The sequence below is a fragment of the Bos mutus genome, chromosome 10 (genome assembly GCF_027580195.1).
Source record: "Bos mutus isolate GX-2022 chromosome 10, NWIPB_WYAK_1.1, whole genome shotgun sequence".
In the NCBI taxonomy this organism is placed as follows: domain Eukaryota; kingdom Metazoa; phylum Chordata; class Mammalia; order Artiodactyla; family Bovidae; genus Bos; species Bos mutus.
Window position 1 is genome coordinate 98,389,640 of NC_091626.1, and position 10,042 is coordinate 98,399,681.

Consider the following 10,042-nt stretch of genomic DNA (forward strand, 5'->3'; position numbering starts at 1 on the left):
TCTGGGTAAGGCCTGGTCTCCCCAGGACCACCCCTCCCCCTAAATTCACCCGCTGGAATATCCCTTTCCTACCCCCATGAAAACTTACTCTCGGGATTGACGTGCCCTACTGACCTGTGCTGACATGTCATGCTGTGTGTGAATAAGCCCCGGGCAGTCCTGGGCCTGGCCCTCCCACCTCCCAGGAGGCCACAGCAGTCTTCTGGAGCAGTGAGTGAAAGTGTTAGTTGCTCAGTCATGTCCGACTCTATGCAACCCCATAGAGTAGCATGCCAGGCTCCTCTGTCCTTGGGATTCTCTAGGCAAGAATACTGGAGTGGGTAGCCATTCCCTTCTCCAGGGGAATTTTCCCTATCCAGGGATCGAACCCAGGTCGCCTGCATTGCAGGCGAACTCTTTACCATATGAGCCACCAAGTTCCTTGGTAAAACTCCAGGCACTTCAGCAAGTGGGTGCAGGAGAGGTTCCCGAGCAGGTGGGGGTGTGGTATCTCCTGGTTGCCTGTGTCCCTGATTGACTATATGCCAGTGGGAATTGCCCATTTGTCTGGAAAATTAGAGCCCCCTCAGTCCAGGCCATTCAGGGGAGTTTTCTGTTCATTACCTTCTCAGCTTGTTCTCTGGGTGCCTTTCCTTAATCATTTCCTTCAGAGCTAACAGCAGTCACTACCACACGGCAAGTACTGCTTCTCTGTCCCAGCCTTTGTGTTGTGGTCTTGGGGAACTGCCTCACTGCGTGGAGGGAGCTGCTGTCTGAGGGGGTGGGGGAGCCCACTGATGCTCCTCCATCTCCTGTGCTCTAAGCCCAGGTGCGAGGCCCATTATCCAAGACCCCTTCCGGCAGGCCCTGCCAGTGCCTCTTAGCGTCTCGCCCTCCCCCTCTCTCTGAGCTGCACCCAAGTGTGTGTGTCTATTACAAGAAGGGGGAGAACAAGCCAGCAGTATGTCACGGGAGTAATAATTACATCCCCAACTCCCATCATGCCGTCTGCTGCTGACCTTTCACCCTTCCTCTCTTTTAATCACCCCCCAGCATCACTCACTCTGACAGAGCAGCAGCACGGGCCCTGTGACCTGTCAGCCCGGGGACATGACTTATAGGGCCTCGCAGGTGGACAAAGGGAAGGGAGATAGGCCACATAAATCTCCCTGGTGAATAAAGGAGAGTAATGGAGTGCTCTCCCCAAGCCCTCGATAGCAGACTTCCGTGGTCTTGTTATTCGGCGCAGAGTTTCGGTGATGAGGAAGTGGCCCCGGCTGACGTGTGGGTCCCAATCAACCTTGCCAAAGCCAGCAGCCTCTACAGGAGCCCCAATGTCACATCCACCCTGATGTCCCCGGAGGGGGCAGGACAGGGAGGGCAGCTGGCTCCCAGGCTGGTTTATTGCATCTGCAAGTGGAGGAGTGCTTAGTTGCTCAGTCGTGTCTGACTCTTGTGACCCATAGCCTGTAGCCTGCCAGGCTCCTCTGTCCAGGGGATTCTCCAGGCAAGAATACTGGAGTGGGTTGCCATTTCCTTCTCCAGGGGATCTTCCTGACCCAAGGATTGAACCCAGGTCTCCTGCATTGCAGTCAGACTCTTTACTGACTGGGCTACAAGGGAAGCCTGCAAGTGGAGAGGAGGAAGGGAACCCACCTCAAGCCAAGCAGCCCCTGGCCTGGCTGCTCCTTGGGTGGTGGTCCCTAAGCTTGGTCAGGAGCTTCTTCCAGGAAGGGGAGAGGGCAGGAGCATCCGCAGGCCTGGAGCTCGCTCTCTAGAGAGAGCCCGGAGTGGTGCCCCTTACCTGGTAAGAGGTTCCCTGGACAGAGAACATTGAGGGGGTGACTTGGCGGATTGTGTGCAGGATTCATCGGGATCCTTTCAAGCTTCACTAATTAGCATGAGAGAACCTGTTCTCACTAAGGCATCTGAGAAGGAATGGGTACCCAATGGCCTGGAACCCTGAGCTGGGCAGGAATATCCCCCTCCCACAGGCAAACCCTCGAGTGGGGATGAGTTGCTGATTCTGAAACTCACTCATTCATTACGACACCAGCTGCCTCTCAAGTCTTTCTTTACCTGTTCATTTAGCTGTGGGGCTGCAAGCTAGGGCCCATGGGTGTCTTTTGTTTAGTCTGGAGTTGTTTTATCAAATTAGAATTTGCAGTTCTTCAGACAGTACTGGCTCATTCCAGTCCACACTCCACAGACACCTGCCATCACACTTAATCATGGTTCCAGTCATCTACATCACCTGCCTCTTCCCTATAGATAGTTTGACCCCAAGGAACCCCCTGAAGCCCAGGCCTGATTCCTAGGTGGTCCCACTCAGACCCTCCATCCTTCTTGAGGACAGTTTCTGCCTCACCTCCTACATCTGTCTGGAGAGCACATTAACTTCCTTGAACCTTTTATAGCTTTTACTGCATTTGAGACTCAGAATAACTCCCTGAGATGTCAAATGGCATCACCCCCATTTGGACAGCTGGAGAACATGAGTAAGAAGAGTAACTGGCTTGCTTTAGGCCACACAACTGGTCAATGAAAGACAGAGGAGGACCCAGAGATTTTGATTTCAGATGTCTTTTTTTCCACCAGACCATCAGTTCAGTTTAGTTCAGCCTCTCAGTTGTGTCCGACTCTTGGTGACCCTATGGACTTCAGTACACCAGGCTTCCATGTCCATCGTCAACTCCTGGAGCTTGCTCAAACTCATGTCCATCGGGTCAGTGATACCATCCAACCATCTCATCCTCTGTTGTCCTTCTCCTCCTGACTTCAATCTTTCCCAGCATCAGGGTCTTTTCTAAAGAGTCAGTTATTCACATTAGGTGGCCAAAGTATTGAAGCTTTGGCTTCAGCATGAATATTATTAGCATGAATATTATTCACCTTGCAATGAATATTAGGATTGATTTCCTTTAGGATTGACTGGTTTGATCTCCTTGCAGTCCAAGGGACTCTCAAGAGTCTTCTCCAATACCACAATTCAAAACATCAATTCTTTAGCATTCAGCTTCCTTTATGGTCCAGCTCTCACATCTATACATGACTACTGGAAAAACCATAGCTTTCACTAGATGGACCTTTGTTGGCAAAGTACACCAGACCATAATTCTAATGAATTTTTGCCCCCACCACACTCAACTACACATTTATAGTTGGATCATCATATCTCAGAGTGCAAGGGCTATTGGGTCCAATTCTCTACCTTTATGCACAAACAGCCTTCATGATAACTCCAGCACAGAGAGTCCCACAGCCCCTGCTGACACCTTCTGGGGCCAAGGGACTCACCATCTCAGAGGGATGGTTTATTCCATCCTTGTGGAGTGTATTTGCCTTTAGAAAACTCTTTCTCATCTTCCTGGAGCCCAGATATGTGAGGTCCTCTTACCACCACCATGGACTCTTCTGCTGCTCTCAGTATCCACATGGAAGTGGCCCTCTCATTTGAAGGATTTGAAGACCCTTTGTCAGGTTCAACAGGCTCAGTTGCTGTATTGGTCAGGATCACAAGGGACAAAATACTGACCCTAAAGGGAATTTATTCATTCATGAAACTGGCATGATCCAGGATTAGGCATTAGGGGACCCAAGGGTACAAACAGTGTTTTGAGGTGCCTGTCCCCATTTCTCAGCTCTGCCTTCCTCTACACTGACATCGTTCTCAGGTAAGTGCTCCTGATATGGAGGCATCTGGGTAGACTCAGCCTAAATCCCACCAACTCAGTAAATGCCATGAAAAAGAGTTCCCCTTTCCCAAGAATTCCAGAAAAAGCCATGGGTAGGACTGTCTCTGACCGAGCTTGGGTCACATGTCCACCCATTAACCAGTCCCTGTGTCCAGGAAGATGGAGATCTCTGAATGGTCAGGCCCAGGTCATACACCCACCTCCGGGGATTGGCCCCACCTATATGACATGCCCAGTGAGTTGGGGGGAGTCCCTGAAGGAAAATCATGGAGCACTTTACAGAACATGGGAAGATGGAGATTGGCCCCCTGTAGTAGTCATGGTTTCAAGGCCTAGCCATCCTGCTCATTCTCTCTCTGTGCGTTCTCTGGTATGTTTCTTTCCTTGTGGGGTGTAGTTCAGAGAGTAGAACTGAGTCTCCCACAGGTGGTATCATCTGTGAAAAGTGGGTTCCAAATGTGTCCTACCTGACTCCTGGACACTCCACTTCTATCAGACATGCAGGGTCCCATTCGGGACCACACTGCTGTTCTGGCCCCCTGCGCCTGCAGGCAACTAACACACCCCGGTCTTGTACTGCCCTTTGTCCGCCAACCTCCACCTCTTGGTTATCACAATGAGGATTTTAAAAACAAAGGAGTAACACCATTCAAGGCAAACTGTTCAATATCACAGTAATCCAAGTCTATGCCCCAACCAGTAACGCTGAAGAAGCCGAAGTTCTATGAAGACCCACAAGATCTTTTAGAACTAACACCCAAAGAAGATGTCCTTTTCATTATAGGGGACTGGAATGCAAAAGTAGGAAGTCAAGAAACACCTGGAGTAACAGGCAAATTTGGCCTTGGAATACAGAATGAAGCAGGGCAAAGACTAATAGAGTTTTGCCAAGAAAATGCACTGATCATAACAAACACCCTCTTCCAACAACACAAGAGACGACTCTACACGTGGACATCACCAGATGGTCAACACCAAAATGAGATTGATTATATTCTTTGCAGCCAAAGATGGAGAAGCTCTATACAGTCAGCAATAACAAGACCAGGAGCTGACTGTGGCTCAGACCATGAACTCCTTATTGCCAAATTCAGACTTAAATTGAAGAAAGTAGGGAAAACCACTAGACCATTCAGGTATGGCCTAAATCAAATCCCTTATGATTATACAATGGAAGTGAGAAATAGATTTAAGGGCCTAGATCTGATAGATAGAGTGCCTGATGAACTATGGAATGAGGTTCGTGACATTGTACAGGAAACAGGGATCAAGACCATCCCCGTGGAAAAGAAATGCAAAAAAGCAAAATGGCTGTCTGGGGAGGCCTTACAAATAGCTGTGAAAAGAAGAGAAGCGAAAAGCAAAGGAGCAAAGGAAAGATATAAGCATCTAAATGCAGAGTTCCAAAGAGTAGCAAGAAGAGATTAGAAAGCCTTCTTCAGCGATCAATGCAAAGAAATAGAGGAAAACAACAGAATGGGAAAGACTAGAGATCTCTTCAAGAAAATCAGAGATACCAAAGGAACATTTCATGCAAAGATGGGCTCAATAAAGGACAGAAATGGTATGGACCTAACAGAAGCAGAAGATATTAAGAAGAGATGGCAAGAATACACAGAAGAACTGTACAAAAAAGATCTTCATGACCCAGATAATCATGATGGTGTGATCACTCACCTAGAGCCAGACATCCTGGAATGTGAAGTCAAGTGGGCCTTAGAAAGCATCACTATGAACAAAGCTAGTGGAGGTGATGGAATTCCAGTTGAGCTATTTCAAATTCTGAAAGATGATGCCATGAAAGTGCTGCACTCAATATGCCAGCAAATTTGGAAAACTCAGCAGTGGCCACAGGACTGGAAAAGGTCCGTTTTCATTCCAATCCCAAAGAAAGGCAATGCCAAAGAATGCTCAAACTACTGCACAATTGCACTCATCTCACACGCTAGTAAAGTAATGCTCAAAATTCTCCAAGCCAGGCTTCAGCAATATGTAAACCGTGAACTTCCTGATGTTCAAGCTGGTTTTAGAAAAGGCAGAGGAACCAGAGATCAAATTGCCAATATCTGCTGGATCATGGAAAAAGCAAGAGAGTTCCAGAAAAACATCTATTTCTGCTTTATTGACTATGCCAAAGCCTTTGACTGTGTGGATCACAGTAAACTGTGGAAAATTCTGAAAGAGATGGGAATACCAGATCACCTGATCTGCCTCTTGAGAAATTTTTATGCAGGTCAGGAAGCAACAGTTAGAAGTGGACATGGAACAACAGACTGGTTCCAAATAGGAAAAGGAGTACATCAAGGCTGTATATTGTCACCCTGTTTATTTAACTTATACGCAGAGTACATCATGAGAAACGCTGGACTGAAAGAAATACAAACTGGAATCAAGATTGCCGGGAGAAATATCAATAACCTCAGATATGCAGATGACACCACCCTTATGGCAGAAAGTGAAGAGGAACTCAAAAGCCTCTTGATGAAAGTGAAAGAGGAGAGTGAAAAAGTTGGCTTAAAGCTCAACATTCAGAAAACGAAGATCATGGCATCTGGTCCCATCACTTCATGGCAAATAGATGGGGAAACAGTGGAAACAGTGTCAGACTTTATTTTTCTGGGCTCCAAAATCAGTGCAGATGGTGACTGCAGCCATGAAATTAAAAGACGCTTACTCCTTGGAAGGAAAGTTATGACCAACCTAGATAGCATATCCAAAAGCAGAGACATTACTTTGCCAACAAAGGTCCGTCTAGTCAAGGCTATGGTTTTTCCTGTGGTCATGTGTGGATGTGAGAGTTGGACTGTGAAGAAGGTTGAGCACCAAAGAATGGATGCTTTTGAAGTGTGGTGTTGGAGAAGACTCTTGAGAGTCCCTTGGATTGCAAGGAGATCCAACCAGTCCATTCTGAAGGAGATCAGCCCTGGGATTTCTTTGGAAGGAATGATGCTAAAGCTGAAACTCCAGTACTTTGGCCACCTCATGTGAAGAGTTGACTCATTGGAAAAGAGTCTGATGCTAGGAGGGATTGGGGGCAGGAGGAGAAGGGGACGACAGAGAATGCAATGGCTGGGTGGCATCACTGACTCTACGGACGTGAGTCTCGGTGAACTCCGGGAGTTGGTGATGGACAGAGAGGCCTGGCGTGCTGCGATTCATGGGGTCGCAAAGAGTCGGACACGACTGAGCGACTGAACTGAACTGAACTGAACACTATTCAATTAAGTTAATCATTTCAGCCTCATCATTGCAGTTCATTGGAATCATTTAACAAAAGTTAGTTCTGGCAGTCTGAAACTCTGGTCATACGTTTTTTTATTCTAGTCCCTGTCATATAAAGCTTAGTAGGACAGGATTGAGAGCACAGCCCTATGGCCTCCCTCTAGAGACTTCATCCAGCCTGATCAGTTCAATGATTAGAGCTCTTTAGTGAGACTAACAATAGAACCAATCTCAAAAGATTGTCATGATGATTAAATGAGCTAATATTTGTAAAGCCCTTAGAACAGGACCTAGCACATGGTGAGTAATATGAAGGTGTTGGCTAAACAGACAGCTTGGCCTTGATTAATCAAGAGATATGAACTAGAGCTGTGCTATTATTCAACCCCCATTTTCTGTACCAGGCCCCACGCCTCTTGTGATAGGTTTTATCAAATGCCTTGACATACAAGAATGATATCTCTGCCTTTCCCCTCATCGGTATTATAAAACACAGAAAGTGAGGTTTGGCTGGTATAAACAATGATGACCCCTTGTGACCCACATTCCTTTCTATGAGCTCCAAATCCATCTACTTGATAAGTGTAGTGTTCTAAAACTGGGGACTATCAATCTTTCTGATCAAGAATGTGTGGTACCACCTATTGGAAATTTTGGACAACATGGTATTAGTGTCTCTGTGCTTGGAGTCAAAGTTATACTCAATCAAGAAGAGTAAATTCAGTTTCCTTGAGACCCGAAAAAACAATCCCCAAAGTCAGGACCCTGCCCTTGATCACTCACCAAACCAAGCTAAGCAATAAAGGAAGGTACTTGGATCAGTTAAAAATGCTGTGACCCGCAAGTAACAGAACACACAGACACCACAGCTTGATCGTAAGGATTGGTCTAACCAAGAAGTTCAGAGGTGGCAGGTCTCAGGACTGGTTGAGCATTGGTTAACCGTGTATTGAGAACCCAGACGCTCTCTGTTCAGTTCTGCCATCCTTAGCTTTTGATGCCTCATAGTTAGAAGGCAATGGCACCCCACTCCAGTACTCTTGCATGGAGAATCCCATGGACAGAGGAGCCTGGTGGGCTGCAGTCCATGGGGTCGCTAAGAGTCGGACACGACTGAGCGACTTCACTTTCACTTTCATGCATTGGAGAAGGAAATGGCAACCCACTCCAGTGTTCTTGCCTTGAGAATCCCAGGGACAGGGGAGCCTGGTGGGCTGCCATCTATGGGGTCGCACAGAGTCGGACATGACTGAAGTGACTTACCAGCAGCAGCTGAAGCTCCAGATATCATGGCCTTCAAAGAGGCACAAAGACAGTAGATTCTCTTCCTTTTCCTATGGGGTAATAAAATATATTAGTTACATGGTTTTCCCTAGCTACAAGTAAGGCTAGGAACTGGAGTATCTATATTGTACAGAGAGTGGTGGCAAGGGATAAGTGGGTTAGGAATGGCTGCTGGGTAGCCAATAAACAAGGCCTACCATGACTTTCTAAGCAGGACGGTAGCCCTATTTATCCACCACCACACCCCAGAGCCCCTGGAGGAGGGCATGGCAACCCATTCCAGTGTTCTTGCCTTGAGAATCCCCATGGACAGAGGAGCCTGCAGGGCTGCAGTCCCTGGGGTCACAAAGAGTCAGACACGACTGAGCCACTAAGCACGGCACAGCACCCCCTAGACCATATGTTAGCACTGGAAGTAACCTTCAATTCGTCTTGTCCAACTTCATCTGGCTACGATAAAACAGAGGCCCAAAGAGAAAAAGACTTGTCCAAGGTCACACAGCTAGTTAGTAACTAGTTAGTAGCTGAACAGTGTTTTTATACATAAATGAGGATAATAATGTTTTAGTCAAGGCTAGACTCTCTCTCAAAGAGAGAGAGAGTTAGGCTCATGTAATTCTGAGAGTTGACAGTCTGAAATCTACAGGGCAGGCCAGCAGCCTGGAAATTCAGCTAAGAGTTGATGTTGCAGTTTTGAATTCCAGCTTTTAAGGAGGGCAGCAGGCTGGAAATTCAGGCAGGATCTCTATGTTGCAGTCTTGAGAATTCCTTCAGGAAATTTCGGTCTTGAGATGTTCAACTGATTAGATGTGGCCCATCCACATCGTAGAGGGTAATCTGCTTTACTCAAAGTCTAAGTGCTAATTATATCTTAAAAAATACCTTCACAGCAACATCTAGACTGGTACTTACCCAAACAACTGGCTGCCAGAGCCTCACCAAGTTGGCACATAAATCAATCATCACACAGTAGCATCTATCCCATAAGGTTGTTATGATGATTAAATGAGTTAATACTTATAAAGCTCTTAGACGTAAAGAGTCAGTACTTGAAACTGCACTAAATAAATAGATGTGTAAATGAACAAACAAACAACTGGGACTTGCACCCAGGTCTTCTAGTACCATGGTTTTCAAACTGTGTTTCCACACTGAAGCCACATGCACAGGGGCATCAGGATGCTATAAACCTTCCCAGCAAACAGTCAGCATCTGCCGGTGTGGAGGAAATGCTTGCTATCTGCCAAACACGACGTGAATGACCAACCTGAGGTAGTTCACATCTTCAGCGTTGGCTCATACTACATTCTTTACAGTGGTCGCAAGAGGTTCAAGAAGCTGGATTTTCAGTGGTTGCTACAATAAAAGTCAAAGCAGAACTGGTCAATCTTATTCCAAAGTCTGAGAAGATGTGCGGTGTCCAACAGGCACATATATCCCATCGGTATGTGATTACAGTTAACAATGAAATAAAATCTTTTTAAGTTTACATTTATGTCAGGACTTCCCTGGTGGTCCAGCGGCTAAGACTCTAGGCTTCCAATGCAGGGGGCCCAGGTTCGATCCCTGGTCAGGGAACTAGATCCCATGTGCCTCAACTAAGAGTCAGCATGGCACAGCTAAAGATCCTACATGCTACAATGCAGATGGAAGACCCCACATGCCACAGCTAAGACCAGGCTCAGCCAAATAAATTACAATAACTTTTAACATTTAAGTTTGTGTGTCCTTTTTTTTTTTTCCCAAATGGCTAATCAGTTGTGAAAACACAAATGTTTCAGCTATTTAGACCTAACTACTTAAGAAAAACAACTTTTAGCTATTTCTTTTGACCCAGGGGTATCGCCAAAAAAAAAAAAAAA

The 10,042-nt window shown here is 46.5% G+C and overlaps 1 non-coding gene across 1 annotated transcript; it reads left to right on the plus strand.

Annotated features, from left to right (window-relative positions):
* Positions 1-9,685: 9,685 nt before the first annotated feature.
* On the plus strand, positions 9,686-9,758 carry TRNAW-CCA (transfer RNA tryptophan (anticodon CCA)). The gene has a single exon. It is a non-coding gene; the product is annotated as a tRNA-Trp (tRNA).
* The last annotated feature ends 284 nt before the right edge of the window (positions 9,759-10,042 follow it).